The sequence below is a fragment of the Gobio gobio genome, assembly GCF_949357685.1.
Source record: "Gobio gobio genome assembly, chromosome: 22".
NCBI lineage: Eukaryota > Metazoa > Chordata > Actinopteri > Cypriniformes > Gobionidae > Gobio > Gobio gobio.
Genome location: NC_137118.1, coordinates 9,717,740 through 9,737,574, shown reverse-complemented (window position 1 = coordinate 9,737,574; position 19,835 = coordinate 9,717,740). Strand labels below are relative to the sequence as shown.

At 38.1% G+C, this 19,835-nt stretch overlaps 1 protein-coding gene across 6 annotated transcripts in view; it reads right to left on the bottom strand.

Annotated features, from left to right (window-relative positions):
• tiam1a (TIAM Rac1 associated GEF 1a) overlaps nucleotides 1–19,835 on the bottom strand; it is a 108,215-nt gene that overhangs the window by 68,114 nt on the left and 20,266 nt on the right. For 3 of the 6 annotated variants that reach the window (XM_079804076.1, XM_079804077.1, XM_079804072.1), the window contains exon 1: nucleotides 12,312–12,530. The exons of 1 other annotated variant lie outside the window; for it this stretch is intronic. The gene's annotated coding sequence lies outside the window, so the exon portion shown is untranslated. Of the gene's footprint in view, nucleotides 1–12,311; nucleotides 12,535–19,835 lie in introns of those variants that run through there. 2 more of the 6 variants (XM_079804075.1, XM_079804074.1) reach the window with 2 other exon arrangements.

Genomic DNA, 19,835 nt, shown 5'->3' with positions numbered 1-19,835 from the left:
ACAGTGAATGAGAGGTAGGATCAGGCTTTGGCTCGCAGCCCACGGCTCTTCTCGTCTGGCAGGAACCCCCAATGGAAAGGAAAAGAGGGGTGGAGGAGGCCCTGAAAGCCACACCGGTGCTACAGCCCTTCCTCAGCACACCTGAGTCCAACGGAAACTTCTACAGCTGATGAGAACAACCTACAAGCCCTGACAGGTCTAAAGAGAGAGGAAATGAGTGTGTTCACAAGGCCTCAAGCCATCTTTTAAGACCATAAGAGACTTCATTTGAGAAGGAGGGGTAATCGTGAGTGCCGGGATTCCGTCATTCTCTCATTCTTCGCCTCTCTTATTCTCTTGCTTCTTTTTTGCACCTGCGTCAACAAGCAGAACCTCACAAACAAAGTGCTCCTTTAAGAAACGAAAGAAGAGAAAAAAAAGGGCAGGGAGTTGAAAGACTTGGGCCCTGAAAGGGCAGGAATGTCACACGCAAACAGCAGAGAGACAGACAAGCTACAAAAGCAAAGAGACAGAACGATCTTGAGAAGAATAGTTTTCGGAATATTCATTCTTTTCTTTCTTTTTCATTTATGAAGGCTATGTGTTTCTCTTTAAAGAGATCAAAAGTCAAAGGCTAATGCTGGATAAAGTCAAGAGAGATCTGACAAAAAATAAATAAAAAATAAGATTTTGTAATGAGGGATAAAATTAAAAGATTAACAATAAATAAATAAAATAAATATTGGTTCGATTTTGCAATGAGAGATAAAATAAAATATTTGTTAATTGAAACAAACATGTGACCCTGGACCACAAAGCCAGTCATAAGGGTACATTTTGTAAAATTGAGATTTATACATAATATGGAAGCTGAATAAATAATAAAAAGGCTTTCCATTGATTTATGGTTTGTTAGGATAGGATAATATTGAAAAAATCTAAATATTGAGAAAATCGCCTTTAAAGTTGTCCAAATGAAGTCCTTAGCAACTCATATTACTTCATTTTTAATATATTTATGGTAGGAAATTTACAAAATATCTTCATGGAACATGATCTTAATATCCTAATGATTTTTGGCATAAAAGAAAAACAATTTTGTCCTATACAATGTATGGTTGGCTACTGCCACAAATATACTTGTGCGACTTATGACTGGTTTTGTGGTCCAGGGTCACATATAAGGTTAAAATTTTAAATAGAGATAAAATAAAAAATAAAATAAAGTAAAATATTTGTTCATTGCAACAATAGAAATAAAAATTATTGAGCCAAAATGATGAAAATAAAATACTGCAATATATAAAAAATATGGTTTACTTTGTAACATTGTGCCATTTTCTTATTTTAGCTTTACAAGAAGTGAAACTAACTTTACAAGAAGTGTCCAAGCCCTCGATGGTTTGTGGTTATGGGTGAAGCAACACTAGATTTACCTCAGTGCCGGATCATTTCTTTATGGTGTGGAAGGCAATGAATCTTATCTCTTGGTCATGGTATTTTGTGTGTGCGTGCGCGTGCTAATGACACTCAGCCTTTTACCAGAGAGACACAATAGAGCTGTTTCTAAAGCACACACACACGCCATCGGCCAAACCGCTACAAATCAATACCCAATTACCACATCAGTACCAGACACTATTTAGGCTCAATTCAGAGTGAGACTTACTGCTGACCAACCTGTCTTGTAAAAACCACCTCCATCTCACACGCATACCGCTAATGCACGGCCAAAAAACACACACTCAACATACCCAACCATGTACACTGTAGTTCTCACCTTCTCCCCCTCAGCAGGCTGTCATGTCCCACAGAAGGTGTCTCATCAAAGTGCGTCAGCAGTGAACACACTTTATAGACTGCTAATGAGAAGACTGCTCATTCTGCCAAAATCCTGCAATTCATGATTAGCATTGGTAGTTAAGCATTTCATTTACAACAGAAGGACATCTGTACGTATGGTTTAAAACCTCAAAGTTCCCTTCCTAGTTAACACAAACCATTTACGGAAGCAAATCTACAAAATTTAGATGCCATTGTATTTATGTCACACTTATGAGCACATAACACATAACTGCCCCCGCGAACACCCATTTTAAAGTCAAGATGGCATAAACTGAAACATCTTAGATAGCCACGCAACTTTTAATGATTTTAAGGCAGTCAAACAGTGATGGTAAGACTTGTTTTTTGCATGAGCTAGAGCTAAGTATTGTTAACATAACAATAGTATGCAATGTTATATTTCTAAACAAAAGGTGCTCTCAAAGGAACATATATAAAGAAAACAAAAAAGGCCCAGAACAGAGCCTTGAGGTACCCCGCAGGTGATGAGTCCCAACCTACTATTTTTATTTTGTACAGCACTTTAGCAAACATTTGTAACCCGTGCTGGTAAAAGGAGTCAGAATGCGCACAGGATAATTTCGAGCTACAGGCAAAACAAGAGAAAAATGTTGATTTTGAGGTTCACACAAAAAAGAGTTAATTATGCCCTCGTCTAGGGATCCCAATGCTCCAAATAGCAATTAAACATCTAAAAGTATCTTTATTTGTATGTTTTCGGAGAAGTACCATTCCCTTGTCCATGAAAACTCTTGGTCTTACTCGCGCTGACTGACCTGAAAAGCACGCACAATGAAGCCTTATAAGGCCAATTTATACTTCTGCGTCGGGTGTACGCCGTTGCTACATCGTAGGCTGTGTGTTGCACGTGTAGCCTACAATGTACCCTGACGTGCACCTCTCAAAAATTGTAACAACGCGTCAATTCTACGCGGACCGCAAGCGCTTTGATTGGTCTGCCAGAACCCCTCCCTCAGGGGTACACATGCTCCCTCTGCATGTGTAACTGCACATCAAAGTGGACAAGGACGCATAAGTATAAATGAAAATCGACGCGTAGCCCATGGTAGAGGCTACGGTGTAGGTCCGACACAGAAGTATAAATCAGCCTTAAAGGCCATGTGTACCCCTGAGGTCTGCGTAGAATTGACGCGTTGTTACATTTTTGAAGAGGTGCACGTCAGGGTACATCGTAGGCTACGCGTGCAACACACAGCCTACGATGTACACTCGACGCAGAAGTATAAATTGGGCTTAAAGACCCTTTCACACCGGACATGTAACGAAAAAGAAAAGTGGAAAAACGAATATTTTGTGTGCGAATAGTTCACGTCAAAACCATTCACATCAGCCGCAATGCGAGTTTGCGATGTCTGTGATGTTTCAGAACTCCAACATTCCAAAACATTTGCGGCGACAGCTGAGAAAACACGGACACTTTATCATTCAGTGAAGACGAGCTTTTCATTTTATTTAAAAGACCGAAAAGAAGGTTTTGGGTGCACCCAGTCTTAAAGAACAGAGAGTCTGAAGGGGAGTATGCTAATCCTTCAGAAAACGAACTCGATTTTTCTCAAAGTTTACTTTGCTAACTCTATCGACGTAATTTTTTCAAACATCATACATCATTTTAATAGAGAATGTGAAAATAACAATTCCTCATATTTAAACATTTCACATTTGTTGTTTTTAAATGTGCTATAGAAATAACTGTAACTTGACTTTAGTTCAACAACCTTGACTAACATTATAAGTGAATTGCATGGGGAAAACTAACTCAATTCTACAGTAGAATATGGCTACTTTGAAAACCAAATTAACAATTCCCATATGATCAATCAGCACTAAATGCCACAGATTATACACACTTAGTTCTAGTGTAGTTAAATATTAATACAGAAGCCAGGATTCCAAGATTACATGTGTGATATTTTTAATGTTACCCTGCCTGGAGGTCTTTCACCAGCAAAGGAAAACGTGCATCTCACTATGCTGTGTAGAGTCTAATGTTTTTCAAATGGGACCACAGTGCCCCCAGGCACTAAGTATGTGTGACTTTATATTACTGCAATCCTCTGACCCTGCAGTATGTAAGAACCACGTTGAAGCTTCACAGCCAGTGTGCATGTGTGCTGGAACCACAGAAAAAGCTTTTGTTGAAAGCAAGAGGCTGCTTTTATCCACACAACCTCTCCTCTGAGCCAAACAAGCGGAAGAAGCTGAACAAAACCTGCACCCGCACGCCACAAGGCAGGAATGAAGACACTCAGGTCTCTACTTAAAAAAAAAACTAATTTAGAAAATAAAATAGACCAGCATGCAGTCGCTCCTTTCAGCCGAGATCAGATCTTTTTCAGGTCAGTAGAGTGTATTGAGAGAGCCAATCTTTTCTCCCCCGATGACCCGTGCTGAAGAGGAGTCTCTTTTGTGCTTCGACTGAAAGGTTGTTAGTTACAGACAGAGACCAGAACAAGTTGGATCAAGTAGCATAGTTCACCTAAAAATATTAATTCTGTCATCATTTACAAGGAACACAAATGCGAAAAGTGCGAAAATTGCACAAAAGTCAAGGAAGACTGAGACTGTCAAGCGAAAAAACTACAACAAAAAACTATGAAAGTATCATATAAAAGTGGTCTATTGAAGCCATAAAAAACTTGGGGTAAGAGAATAAAACTGTTTTAAAAAATTGGTTAAATGAAAAACATTAATAATGCTTCAATATGAATGGAAACAACAATTTAAAGGCACAATATGTCAAATTTTGGGATAAAAATACCCCCCCCCCCCAAAATATCTCCAAGAATTTTTTAATTCAGAGAAATAAGCTATTTTAAACAGCCTATCAATGACACCATACCTGCGTTACTCTCGATTTCCGAGAGATTTTCCTTTTTTATTTTTTATTTTGTATTTTGTAGAAACCATGGAAACACCAAAGACGCTTTAATATATTATGTGTTTTTCTAGACAGGTGAGCAACTGTTTGGATACATCGACAGAAAACGAATTGTCATATAGCTCAACACAGTTAGTCTTATTGTTTACATCTCGTTTTCATGATTTACAGCGAGTACTATGTTTTACCATGCCTAATATGGATCTAGCTTACTGCAGTGTGCAACAAGTGTCTCATAGTAGCCGCCGAGCGAACACACAGAGAAGCATTATAACATTTCTTTCAACACACTCACATGTACCTAATATGATAAAACAGCGCTGCGTTACCCCATATACACATGAGCGGAAGAAGCAGAAGAAGCTCCACTGCTCTTGAGCCGTGTGTTGCGCTTGTCTCTCTCTAGCAATCGCTCCAGCGCCTCGTTCCGCTCCAACGGCTTTCAGCCCCACCCTGCTTCATACTACAGTAACATTAATAAATCTCTAAAACATTAGCTCCTCCATGACTATGATTTCTGCCCGAGTCCCGTCTGATTCTTAGAGGTGAAGACAACAACTCCCATGATTCCGCAAAATCAAGCTACACCTTTGTTTTGAATAAGCGACCTCTAGTAGTGAAAATTAAATATTGTGCCTTTAAGACAGTTAAAAACATTAATTAAGTAAAACCTAAAATAATATAAAAAATAATACAAAATTGAACTCAGTTGAATATACAAGAAAATATACATGAAAAACATTTTTTCGTACATAGAATAAAGTTGTTTTGGAACCCATTTACTTTCCTAATTTGGCCAAAAACATCAAAATATCTTCTTTTTTGCTCTGCAGTAGAAAGAAAGTCATACAGGTTTGGAACAACATCAGGGTGAGTGAATGGTGCCTTTAAGGGCAGAATGTCTCTTAGGCCCCGTTTAGCTGTATACGTAAAAATGTTGTACCGTATCAGCGTTTCGTCCAGACGGATGCAGCGTTTTGGGAGCATGACACAGATATTTTTTTAAAACTGGGTCCCAGAGTGGATAAATCTGAAAAACCCTTGCGTTTTGCCAAATCCATATATATTGTGAAACGGTGATGTCATCCCACCACGTCCCGCACGGGTAAAGACTAGAAGGGATACAGCTACGGCCACTGGGCATGTGCACATCAATATTGCGTCATTTAATGACTGTATTTGCATTATTGTAAGGGTAGGTTTAGGGTTGGGGTAGGTGTAGGTGTTAATACAACACAATCTGATAAGTAGCAAATTTATTTATTGATATTTTGCCTCACTTCCGACCGTTCCTGTACCCAAAGCTATACATAATAAAGGCTAGATATCTCGTCCGCACTGCTGGCCAATGGAGGTCGACGTCCGCACCTGGCGGCCATCTTGTCACAGTCAGCTCGCTCACTCGTAACATTGGGTTTTAATGGTGCTTGCACTTTTTAAATAACCATAACTTGTTCAATTTTCTACCGATTTTCAAACTGTTTGGCTTGTTATAAACGTCAGAGATGTAGTTATGACACTGCATACTTATGAAAAATGATTCATAATTTGTTCAAGCATCCATAATTATAGCCACGTTAATAACGTTTGTAAGAAACCAAACCATTTGTAAATCCGTCAAGATTTCAGTGAGATAAGAGTATTTGTGTTCATGCAGATTACTCGCCTTACATCGGGAACCACAGAGCCCTGCCTGTGACAAGATGGCCGCAGATGATGGCGTTAGAGACTCTGCCGTAAGACATCTAGCCTTTATTATATATATCTATGGCTGTACCCCTTCTAGCCACAACTCTTCTTCTTCGTTTTTAGTGTATTGCTGTGGCAAAATTACAGTGCCACATACTGGTCTGGCATATTCTACATCGTTTTGAGTCAGTTTCAGTGCTCTCGTGTGTACGCAGATATTTCTTGAAACGAGGGGGAAAAAAAGATCGGATAGGGAAAGCTCTGGCTTCGTGTGGACGGGGCCTCAGACGAATTTAGCAGAACGGAAAGGTTCACGTGGTTAATTCCCAAAAACTCCCTTTCTCTCTTTGCTAATCTCCCTATCATTCTTTCTTCAGCATCATTCTTGTCAATCGTCTCGTTAAAGTCGTTAAGTGAATGAGCAAGTAATCTGTGGTTTGCCTGCAGCTGTGTGGCCCGTCTCAACAGGCTTGTGGTCTGAAGATCTTTAAAGATTAAAGTGATCCGAAATGTGTCAGATTAAGGCCTTTGGTAAAACAGTTGTGGATTTTACTTGATAAACGGTGAGGCTGAAATTGTTTGCCTCCTAAGATGATTGATCTAGATGTTAACCGTCTATTCACAACTTTCTGCGCCCCCTCTCACACACAGATCACCTTACTGGTGTTTAAATACACACATGCGCATACTTCCTATATCCACATGTGCACCACCACTTTGTTTGTCTTTTGGCTTTGCAGGAATCACTTCCTTATGGAAAGGGAATTTTGAAACAGTGCAGTGTGCGTGTGTTTTCTGCCTTCGTGTGAGAAATGTCATTTATCCGGTTCTACAGGATTTAAAGACGAAAAGATGGCTGTTGTGCTGTATCTATTGCGAATGAACATGACATATAAATGTCAGAAAGACACATTCTCACACACACCCTTACTGTAGGCATGTTCTTATAAGTACAGTACATGGAAAAACTCTTAAAGGGGAAGGTTAAAGGGGAAAATTCAGACATTGTGACGTTAGAGGAAAGTATGTTCAACCCTACACGAATAGCAAAAGCTGCCCCCCACCACATACACACACACAGAAAAAAAAAAGTGTAACAAAGCCACAAATGGATGTTTCTAATTCATTTTTTTTCTCCCACTACCCCCTCCTCATATCCTCCTGGGGGTCTACGCTTAAACAACCACTGTCAAGTGCTAATATTGAAAGAGGAGGACACGCTGAATGAATGGAGGACACGCTGCATTAAGAAACACACATTAGCAGGAGACAATGGGGAATATCTGTCAGGTCTCGCACATACACATCTAACATGAGGATTATAATACCTCACACAACACAGAATGTTCCTGACGGGTTTACTGAGGCCACAACGTCACAGATAATCCATAAGGGTTTTATGCTTTTTTTTTCATCCATTCTATCATCGGGCTTCTAGGTCCTAAGTATTCATAAGCTGTCAGTGAAATCAATGACTGTGCGTGTGTTTTATCGCTGAAACTATTTTAGAGTATTTGTAACAAGCTTCGAGATACGAGATAAATACCTTGGAAAAACTCTCAAAACTATTTTCTGATCTGCATACATCATTAATTGTCTGTACAAGAATATATTGCAATTAATATTTTTGCTTACTTTTTCTTACCTGTCACTATTTGGTAACAACCATGCCAATAAAATACCTTTTTTTTATATTTAAACAATACACGCTATTGTTAAAAAGTTTTTTTCAAACTTTAAAAGGGGTTTAAATGCGTTGAGCTGAAATTTTCCAAGGATCAGCATTCTCCTATAAACTGATCGGGCAGACCAAACCGTAAGTCGTAGAGACTTGAAACTTTGCGGGCTGGTAGTACTCACACCGTCTACAGCATCACCAAGGCTCGCTCTGAACAGCCTGACGGGGGCGCTACAGCGGTCAAAAGAACGAAATGGCTCATAACTCCTAAACTGTTAGGCCTAGGCCCAAGTGTCTTATATCGTTGGAATCCTTAGCGAAATTTTCGGGTATTTTGAATTTTTTGAAAAACCTACTTTTACAAAGTAGTCACAGGTTTTTGGAACTAAACCAGTGCAGCAAGATTCTCTGGAGTCTGATTGTCAATAGTTAACAAAAAAAAAGTAAACATTTCGGTTCACGGTCCCTAAGGGGAACCAAAATATTTGACGTGACCAGGGCCAAACTAAAATGGGGACACATTTCGGGACACATTTGTATGAGCTCAATCTGAGGTCACATGAACAATTTGCGACAATTTGCCACTTGGTAAAAATGTCCGAGGAAAACTGGCATGCAGTGTCTTTGTCCAGGGAGCCATGATAGTCTATGAGGACATTGGCGTATCTCAAAAAACTCGGTATGCGCCATAGGCACCTAGCCCTGAAGGAGCCTGAAAAGGTTCAAGCCAGTGTTTTTTCCGGGAGGCACCTCCTTAAAGGTCCCGTTTTTCGTGTTTTTTTGAAGCTTTGATTGTGTTTACAGTGTGCAATATAACATGTGTTCATGTTTCGCGTGTAAAAAAACACAGTATTTTTCACACAATTTACTTATCTGTATACTGCTGTTTTCACTGTCCTCAAAACGGCTTGAAAGATTTCCCTGTTCTATGAAGTCCCTCCTTCAGAAATACGTAACGAGTTCTGATTGTGCCAGCGGTTCCCGTGTTGTGATTCGACAGCAGCTTAGGGCACGCAGAGCGCACATTACCGGAAAGGTCACGCCTCTCACCATAACGGGGATGCATGCGCTCAATGATCTCTAAGTACAGCGTCCCTGGGAAAGCCAAACAAAGGTGACTTGACTCCGGGATGAAAATAACAGCGTCTCGACGACATGGCAACAAACAAGAACGCAACCGAACGCAACACTTCCTATTCTCCACGCGGGAGCAACAAGACCACGCCCCCTTTTTCGCGCGTTCTTGTGGGCGGAGGTTAGTCGACATACTGCTCTACTGACGTAATTAAAGCAGGAAATACCAGGATGTAGTCCTAACCAGCCGTTCGCTGTAGGCTTTGAAAGGGAACTTCTGTTAAATAAAATATCTCGCTTGGCATTGAACTTTGAGCTTTATAATTTTACAGGTATTATAAATGCTCTAACAGCAACATTACACACTAACTAAAGTTTGAAAAATGGGATCACGAAGAACAGGACCTTTAAACTCCTAAATCCTTGCCGAGTCCAATGATACCAAACATGCCAGGTTTCGCCTTATGGTTTGTGCGACGGTGTAATTTAGCGTTTAAAAAAACTTTTGCGAATATCTTCGAAACCGTTAGTCCGATCGAGACGAAACCACCACAGGAAATTCGAAAACATAGGTCGATAGCTAAAAAATAATGCCCAAATGTCAACATTTTAACAGGAAGTGGCAAAAAAAATCCAATTAATGGGTCATTTTTATGCTCTCATGAATATAAGTGTCTATAACTTCAACATGAAATTAGATATTTACAAGAAATTTGACACACATATGTATGGGCACACTCTGAGGACACCTAAAAAAAGTGGTGGAGATCGGGCAAGACGTGATGCTATAACTGTCGAAAAAACAAAACAAAAAAAACATATTTTTCCTTAGTAATTTGCTTGTATTGGAAGTAAATGGTCTTTTCCTTCTATGACTTAAGTGGTTACATGCTTGCTAAATAAAACGTAATATATTTTATGCATATGTGCTTAAAGGCCTTAAACTTTAATTTATTACTGTAATGGCAAAGCTGAATTTTCAGCCAGTCACATGATCTTTCATAAATCAGAATTGGTGATTCAAAACATTTCTTTTTATTATTATCAATGTTGAAAACAGTTGTGCTGCTTAATCTATTGATGCCTTTTTTCATGATTATTTGATGGACAGAAAGTTCAAAAGAACAGTATTTAAAAAAATAAATATTTTTTCTATGTAATATTATAAAATATTATATAATATTTTATAAATGTAATTACTGTAAATTTTGATCAATCTGATGCATCCTTGCTAAATAACAGTATTAAAAAATATATCTTACACCCAAACCTTTAAAACGTAGCATTTATCTCCCGTTCAAACAAATGTATTGAACATAAAACCTTCCTTTTCACTCTTTATACCCTCATCTCTTTCATTAGCTTCATTAATGTGTACTTTAAACATGCTGTGACCCATTTAAGCCATACCCCCCCCCCCCCCCCCCCTCACACACACACACACACACACACACACAACTTCTCTACCCCCCACGTTTCACCCTGATGCCCTCTGCTCCAGTGGGGTAGAAGAAGGAAGAAACGCCCTGAGGGTCAGAGAAGCCATTCTGTTACTTAGTTCCACTTAACACACTTACAGAGCAAAGCAAAACAACATGATTGCCTTATTAAGCCTTCATATATACACACAAACACACTTCTATACAAATATAGCATTATCAGAACAAAGTGTTTAAAGTACAAGCACATGCATACAGACACACACTCATGCTTGAACACACATGCCCCATTTCACTTGAATAATCAGCAACTACCGCAAGGTCTGCAATTCCCAAAGAATCTCCCGTATTTTACATGTTAATGCACTGTTTTTACATTTCAGGGGTCTTGATTTATATGCTCAGTAAGAGGAAGAATGCTTATTGACCTAAAGCACAAAGCTACCACGCTTGGAAATCAATCTGAGGAGTGATAGCATCCCGTTTTAGGAAGGAGTGTGTTTATTAAGTCTAATCCATAGATTAAACAGCATATGACAGGAGCAAGACAAATGCACACGATAAAGTCCAGATATGAGCTCTTAAAGGAGACAGGTAGTCTCCTGAGGGGGAAGCCAGTGATATGGTGGTGTAGGAAGAGTGTGGTTCATTGTTTGCTATGTTTGCTCCTAGAGTGAAGTATGCAGGAGTCTTTGTTTGGCCCGTCCGAGTTCCTACACAGCGCACTCTAAGTTAATTCATTCATAAAGACACTAGACCGCTGGGAGACCTCAGGCGACCGAGGAATCTGGCACCCCGTGTGCCATCTCTGTCTGACTGCAAACAGCTGAGACCCACAACAGTGACCCCATGAGTCCAGTATAAATGTTAGTGGTCCAATGTTTCTAGGTCTTTCTTTCAGGTCCGATTGTCTCTATATCTTGCTCCAACCCATTTACGGTGTCTATACATTATCTTTTCTCTTGTATCTTTCCTCAGAATCTCTTTTTCAGTCATCCCATCACAATGAATCACATTCCACAAAACCGTAGACCACACACACACAAACACACTCCTACACAGAAACACACACTGAACTATCCTGGAGCTGCTCTGGTGGTTTACAGTAAAACTTTTAAATGGGGCATATTATTCATAAGGTGACACAGCAGAAGTTATCAAGGCTGCAAAACATTTCAGAGAGACTCTTACAAAATCACACAAAATCTCTGACAGATCTGTACATACAATACAATCTGTACTCACTCAAGCTGATGCGACAGAACAGCAAAAGCAGAGAGCAAACTAAGGAGATTTACTCCGTCCAGTGAGAAAAGTCACACGCACACACAAAGGCAGCGTGTGAGAGCGAGAACATGCACTGACGGATCCTCCTCCTTGGCTTCCAAACATTTCTGTCTGGATGAGGGGTTTTACAACCACAGAACCATTTGTTTTAGAGACCTCTCAAAGCAAACCCCACATACACACTTAAACACACAGCTTATTGATTGTCCAACAAAGCCACACGAGACAGAATTTCAAAGCCTCTGTGGCGAGTAAACCATATTAACCTAGCTGTGTGGCATTTATCACTGTCAGCCGTCCACTCGAGTGCAGGCACATGGGACCCTAGACAGTCCAACAGACAGACACCAATATCCAATTGCAAAGACATCTCTGAAAGACAGTAAAACAGCATGGAAATGCAGTTGGTAGTGTGGCATACCTCACAGGTAAATCCTAGGTCCGTTTCTGTTCCTCAGTAAAGTATCCTAACATCAGCAATTTGAATGTCTCCTAGCTCAGTTCATACAGGTAATGTGTCCTCCAAGTGCTGGACGTAATCCTGCGTGTCTCTGTGTTTCTCATCTGTTAGAACTCCACAACACACTCACTCCAACCATGTGAGGATGAGTCTGTCCACTGAGAGCGCAGAAAGGGGTGTGTGTGCGCTCGCTCTCTCTCTTGCTTTCTTTCTCACCCATTTGCTCAACCCTCCCCGTTCCTCCATTTGCTTCTCCTCCCCCTCTCCTTCTCACCTCCCCCCCTCTTTCTCATTTCACCTCCTCTGGATCAACAGTATCTGCCAGCACGCAGCCTGGGTCTTTGCCCCTAAGCTTTGAGACACCCCGTTTCCTTTTAAATTGCTTGCTTGTGAGCCCCTAAGATAACACACTTGTGTACACAAGACCCACAAAAGCACATACATACATAATACCATATTACATGTGTATGATACATTTTAATTATTTTACTATTAGCTAAATAAAACTTTATTTAAATTAGGCTATTTATTTTATTTGAATGCAATTAGTATTAAACAATCAAATAAAAGTTTTTAATATAGTAATAAAAATACATAAACATATACTATATACATGCATTATGTTGTGGTATTATGTGAGTAAAATCAAATGAAATAATACAATAAAATAAAAAAATATGCATGCATTATGTTGTGGTGTTATGTGAGTAAAATAAAATGAAATAATAAAATAAAATAAAATATACATGCATTATGTTGTGGTATTATGTGAGTAAAATAAAATAATACAATAAAATTAAATGAAAAAAAAGTATATATATATATATATATATATGTGTGTGTGTGTGTGTGCATTATGCTGTGGTATTATGCGAGTAAAATAAAATGAAATAATACAATAAAAAAATAAATAAAATAAAAATATATATATATGCATTATGTTGTGGTATTATGTGAGTAAAATAAAATGAAATAATTCAATAAAATATACATGCATTATGTTGTGGTATTATGTGAGTAAAATAAAATGAAATAATAAAATAACATATACATGCATTATGTTGTGGTATTATGTGAGTAAAATAAAATGAAATAATACAATAAAATAATGCATGTATATATATATTTTTTTGTATTATTTTATTTTATTTTACTCACATAATACCACAACATAATGCATGTATATATATTTTTTTAAATAATTTTTTTATGTTGTGGTATTATGTGAGTAAAATAAAATGAAAAAAAAAAAAAAAAAAAAAAAAAAAAATTATATTATGTTGTGGTATTATGTGAGTAAAATAAAATGAAATAATACAATAAAAAAAAAAATATATATATATATATATACATGCATTATGTTGTGGTATTATGTGAGTAAAATAAAATGAAATGATAAAATAAAATTTATTTTTTCCCATTACAACACATCAAAGTAAGGTTATAGTTAAAAAGTTTTCATAAAAAAAAGTTGTAATGTTTAAGTTTTATGTGTGTACTGATGCTTTGGGAAAATTGTCAGATTTTGGAAAGTAAGTATTTTCAATGTTGCATTGATTAAACTATCAACACCAAGATATACAACAATACAATCTATTGTACTTCTCCCTCACAACCCCATTAGTGTGAAATTAAATATGGTGTCTGGCCTGACCAAAGTCCATAACATACATTACATATCAGGCTTATATACAAGCCTATAGAGAGACACTTGTTTGTTTTTCCTCTGGATTTATGGGTGAAAACAGAGATATTGTGCAATGCTGTGGGTCATATCCGCCTCTGGCTAGTATATAAGTGGGAGAGGGAGGCGTGGGAAACTCCACACTGATCCTAGTTGTGGAGATCAGGGATTTAACCCACGGCAAGCTGCTGGGAGCCGCCACTGCACAAAGAACTAGCATTATTATTTCAGAGACCCCACTGTAAATGGTGGTCAATGAGTAACTAGTGCTTACAAGCCTACTGAATAGAAACCATAGGAGTATGTATGCATCTGCATTCCTGGAGTGTTCCGTCTATAGTTTTCCACAGAACTAACCCTTCAAGCTTGGAGAGTTGGAGATTATAGGACCCTAATGATCAGATTACATCCTCAGCCCGGACAAGGGGAAAAGAAAAGTTTTACAGCCTCTGTCTGGGTTTCAAACTAGTTTAGATATAGATTTACGCAACGCTTACATATTTATAGACATGCACAATCACAAGCAGATATGCATACATACACGGTCACAGGCTTAGAGACAAGTAAACAGTGACAAACAGAGGCATTAGGCTGGCTGTCACTCTGGTAAAGTGTATTCGGGTGGCCCTGGGTGTCTCTGAAATCTCCTTTAACCTCTTATGCTCTGGGACAATTTTTGGGATTTCCGCCTGGATTTGGCCTACCCAAATTGAAAAGCTTCCCATACCCACAGTGGTCTAAATACACAATTATTTTATTTATATATATACATCTTATGCACATCAAGGCTAAGTTTATTTGATAAAAAAGTAATGTTGTGAAATATTATAATTTAAAACCACTGGTTTCAACTAAAATGCATTTTAAAATGTAATTTATTCATGTGATATTAAAGCTGAATTTTCAGCATCATTACTCCAGTCTTTAGTGTCACATGATCCTTCAGAAATCATGCTAATATGCTGATTTGCTGCTCAAGCAATATTTCTTATTATTATCAATGTTGAAAACAGTTGTGGTCAATATTTTTGTTATGTGATGCACTGTGGTCTAAATACACAATTTTGGTGTCATTTTAAAGGAAACCCTTTGAAGTTACATAAATCACTGCTAAAAGTGATAAACATGTAAGTATATGTTGTCTGAGCTGCATTTTTTGGTTATAAATTTTTGTTTTGAAAGTGTGTAAATCAGGCCCTGAGTGCTCTAGCACCCTGCAGACAGTTTGGGCTGTTTCCACTAGATTCCAGAAAATACTGGAAAAAATATTTTTGATATTTTATATCAAATACCCCCCATACCAATATACAGTGGTGTAAATGCAATATCCCAGATATGAGATATGCTGGAAACAGCCAAAACTGTCTGCAGGGTGCTAGAACACACAGGGCCTGAGATATACACTTTCAAAAATGAATTTATAACCCAAAAAATCAAAAAGCGCCTCTTTTTTGGAGGGTTTATTTCAGCTCAGACAACATATACTTAAATGTTTATCACTTTTAGCAGTGTTTTATGTAACGTCAAAGAGTTTCCTGTAAAATGACACCAACATTTTGTATTTAGACCACTGTATGTGTGTATGAGAAGCTTTTCAATTTGGGTATGCCAAATCCAGGCGGTAATGGTCCCAGAGTAATTTAGAGTTACTTTGTGTAAAACAAATGCCAAAGTGATGCATGTCTCAGAGTATAGAGACTCTAAGCTTTCAAATGGTACCACATATGAGGTCAGAGCTCCTCTATGGACAATTAAAATTTAAAGTATATGATGTCATTCCCCTGTACAGGGTCCACAGAGTTTAAGACATGCATAATTGCACAACACCTGACGGCCTTCATCAAGTGCATTCTCCTAAAATACATCTTCTAACCGGTTCACCGACCGTGAGAGCCGAACATGTCAGTGCACGGAAAAGGGTGTGGAGAAATAGACGTCCCGTACTGCTTTTCATCACAAACTAAACTTGCCCTCATAACAAAGCGACACACCTTCACTCCTCAGGGTGTTGGTGACATTCACACAACAAACAGGTACCAAGGAATCACAATGACGTTTGTATCTAGGATTTACGTTTAATGATGATTTATCCACAGACACAAGTTCTTCCTCAACGTATGAAGGCATATATCTATATGTGCTAATCCACTGGCTAAATATCAGTCACTGCTGACTGGCAGACTGCCACCCGAACGATTTGACTAAAGCAGCCATGAGCGTGTTTAGACAAGTGCACAGAATAACGAGTCGAGGTGTGAGATGCTCCACCTGTATTCAGCTCTCAAGTGTCTAGCACATTGTCAGTCAGATTTTCAAATAAACATACGTAATTGTTATAACTTCCAGCAAGTACAAAGTCATTCTCGATCATGAAACAACATGATATGCTAAGCTCAATATAAAATGAATACTTTAAGTAATGGTGCATTAAACTGATCAAAAATGACAGTAAAGATATTTAGACTGTTATTTCTATTTCAAATAAATTCTGTTCTTTTGATATTTCTATTTATTAAAAAAGCATCACATCACAAAAATATTAACCACAACTGTTTTCAACATTGATAATAATAAGAAATATTGCTTGAGCAGCAAATCAGCATATTAGCATGATTTCTGAAGGATCATGTGACACTAAAGACTGGAGTAATGATGCTGAAAATGAATAAATTACATTTTAAAATGCATTTTAGTTGAAACCAGTGGTTTTAAAGTATATATATATATATATATATATATATATATATATATATATATATATATATATATATATATATATATATATATATACTTTAAAACCACTGGTTTCAACTAAAATGCATTTTAAAATGTAATTTATTCATTAATTTATTCACTATATATATATATATATATATATATATATATATATATATATATATATATATATATATATATATATATATATATTAGTTCTACAGCTAAAGGTATTCGCATTGCTGTGGCTCTTGTTATTGTTATATTATAATTTTTTGTTATTAATTAAATAATTAGCATATCAAAATTAGGCTATTCAATGTGTAGATCAGTCAATACATTCATTACAAAACTCTTCCACTAATTTTCAGTGGGCAAAAGAAAATATAGGTTGTGAAAAACAGAAATGACCTACAACCTTTACAACGTATAGTGCAGATAGCCAAAGTCTTGCCAAAATATGGAATGTACTACTAAAGCGTGTTGGATGTTCTCTAAATTTCCAATGCAAGACCTGATAGCAAAGCTGAGGCTTCCCGTCAGATGGTTTTAATCAGAATTCACAACCAGAAAGAAAAGAAGCTTCTAAAGAAGAACGTCACACACAATAGAGCATGCAGGTAAAACTGCCATTCTCTGATCTTCACTGACTCAAACTGATAAAAGAGACTGAAACAGGGAGCAGGTGGCTGAGGGGGATAGAGAAACTACAATAAGAATCAGTTTAAGATGACGGGGAGAGATTGAGAGAGTTAAAGAGAAAAACGGTGAAAGGAAAGAGGGAATGAGAGAAGAACATCCCGGCTTCTTTGTCCCTTTTTCTCTTTCACTTTCTTAACGCTTCTGATTGGCATATATTATTAATTTGGGCAGCAACTCTCTGGTGGTGCACAGATGTATCAACACCAGGTCAAACACTCTACAGACAGAAAAAAGCAAAAATGCCACGTTTATAGCATTATTTATGTAAGGGATTATCCATAGGTGTGCAATACACAATTTTAATGCAGAACCACCCGATGCGAATAACAAAATCTCATTGTGTGTCACAGACAGGTAAAGCTGAGGCTTCTTGTCAGATGGTTTTAATCAGAATTCACAACCAGAAATAAATTAAGATTCTATATGAAGAAGAAAAAATAATATTGTGTATTATTATTAAAACTTTTAATAAATGTATTCTATTTTAATATTAAACACTACAATGTTTCTTTTTTATTATTTGGACAGACAGACGGACGGACGGATTAGATAGATAGATAGATAGATAGATAGATAGATAGATAGATAGATAGATAGATAGATAGATAGATAGATAGATAGATAGATAGATAGATAGATAGATAGATAGATAGATAGATAGATAGATAGATAGATAGATAGATAGATAGATAGATAGATAGATAGATAGATAGATAGATAGATAGATAGATAGATAGATAGAGATTTCTGTCTGTAGAATGTGTTGATAGATATGTCTTTTTTAAAAAAAAGCATAAAACTTTTTCCATAATTTAAATTTGCTTACCAGACTTTTGGACCCACCATACAAACAGTCCATGCTGCATAACGTTACACAGACATTTATGTAAAAAGCATATTTGTGTGTTCATATCTGGATCTAATTCTACATCTACTTCCTCATTCACCCATCTTTCCGGTAAGCCACACACCTGCTGACATTATCAGCTCTCTTATCTCTAACAGACTCCGCAGCGTGGAAGTAAGGTCACACTTAAATATAGGACATATACACCGATCAGGCATAACATTATAACCACTGACAGGTGAAGTGAATAACACTGATTATCTCTTCATCACGGCACCTGTTAGTGGGTGGGATATATTAGGTAGCAAGTGAACATTTTCTCCTCAAATTTGATGTGTTCGAAGCATGACTGGGTCAGAGCATCTCCAAAGCTGCAGCTCTTGTGGGGTTTTCCCGGTCTGCAGTGGTCAGTATCTATCAAAAGTGGTCCAAGGAAGGAACAGGGGTGAACCGGCGACAGGGTCATGGGCGGCCAAGGCTCATTGATGAACATGGGGAGCATCAATCACAATTTTTTTTACATCACATGGTTGGCCGGGTGCTTGTGCGTCTCTTACCTGGGGAACACATGGCACCAGGATGCACTACGGGAAGAAGGCAAGCTGACAGAGGCAGTGCGATGCTTTGGGCAATATTCTGCTGAGAAAACTTGGGTCCTGCCATCTATGTGAATGTTACTTTGACACATACCACCTACCTCAGGATTGTAGGCCATGTACACCCTTTCATGGAAACGGTATTCCCTGGTGGCTGTGGTCTCTTTCAGCAGGATAATGCGCCCTGCCACAAAGCAAAAACGGTTCAGGAATGGTTTTAGGAGCACTCAATCCAATCGAGCATCTGTGGGATGTGCTGAACAAACAAGTCCGATTAATGGAGGTGTCACCTCGCAACTTACAGGACTTAAAGGATCTCCTGCTAACATCTTGGTGCCAGATACCACAGCACACCTTCAGGGTCTAGTGGATTCCATGCCTCAACGGGTCAGGGCTGTTTTGGCAGCAAAAGGGGGACCAACACAATATTAGGTTATAATATAATGGTTATGCCTGATCGGTGTATACTTTAGCAAGCACCTTATAATGGCCCAACTCCTTCATTCTCCACACACAAACACAAATACAAGCCAACAAACTCAATGAACCTGCATACAAAGTCTCTCAATTAAACTGTTTGAGGATCCTCCAAACCTGTCAGTGTCCTCTTTACAATTACACAGAAAGGTGGAGCACGCCATCGTTTGTGAGATAAACTCTGTCCCCTTGCTCTGCCCGGCAGCAAGGTTGGCACGGGCAGCCCGTGGCTACAGAGGCCACCTGGATAAACAAATGAATAAATCACCTCAACAACACCTGTGACCACAGCCACAGAGCAGCTACAGGGAGTCTGAATCACAGCATGAATTCTAAAAACAGAAACAACTTATTAAAAAGAGTTTATCATTGCAAGAGAACATGAAACATGACAGGAACATTTGGCCATTTGGCATTTCCCCTTTAGTTATGGGTGTGACACTATATTTCATAACATCGGGCAG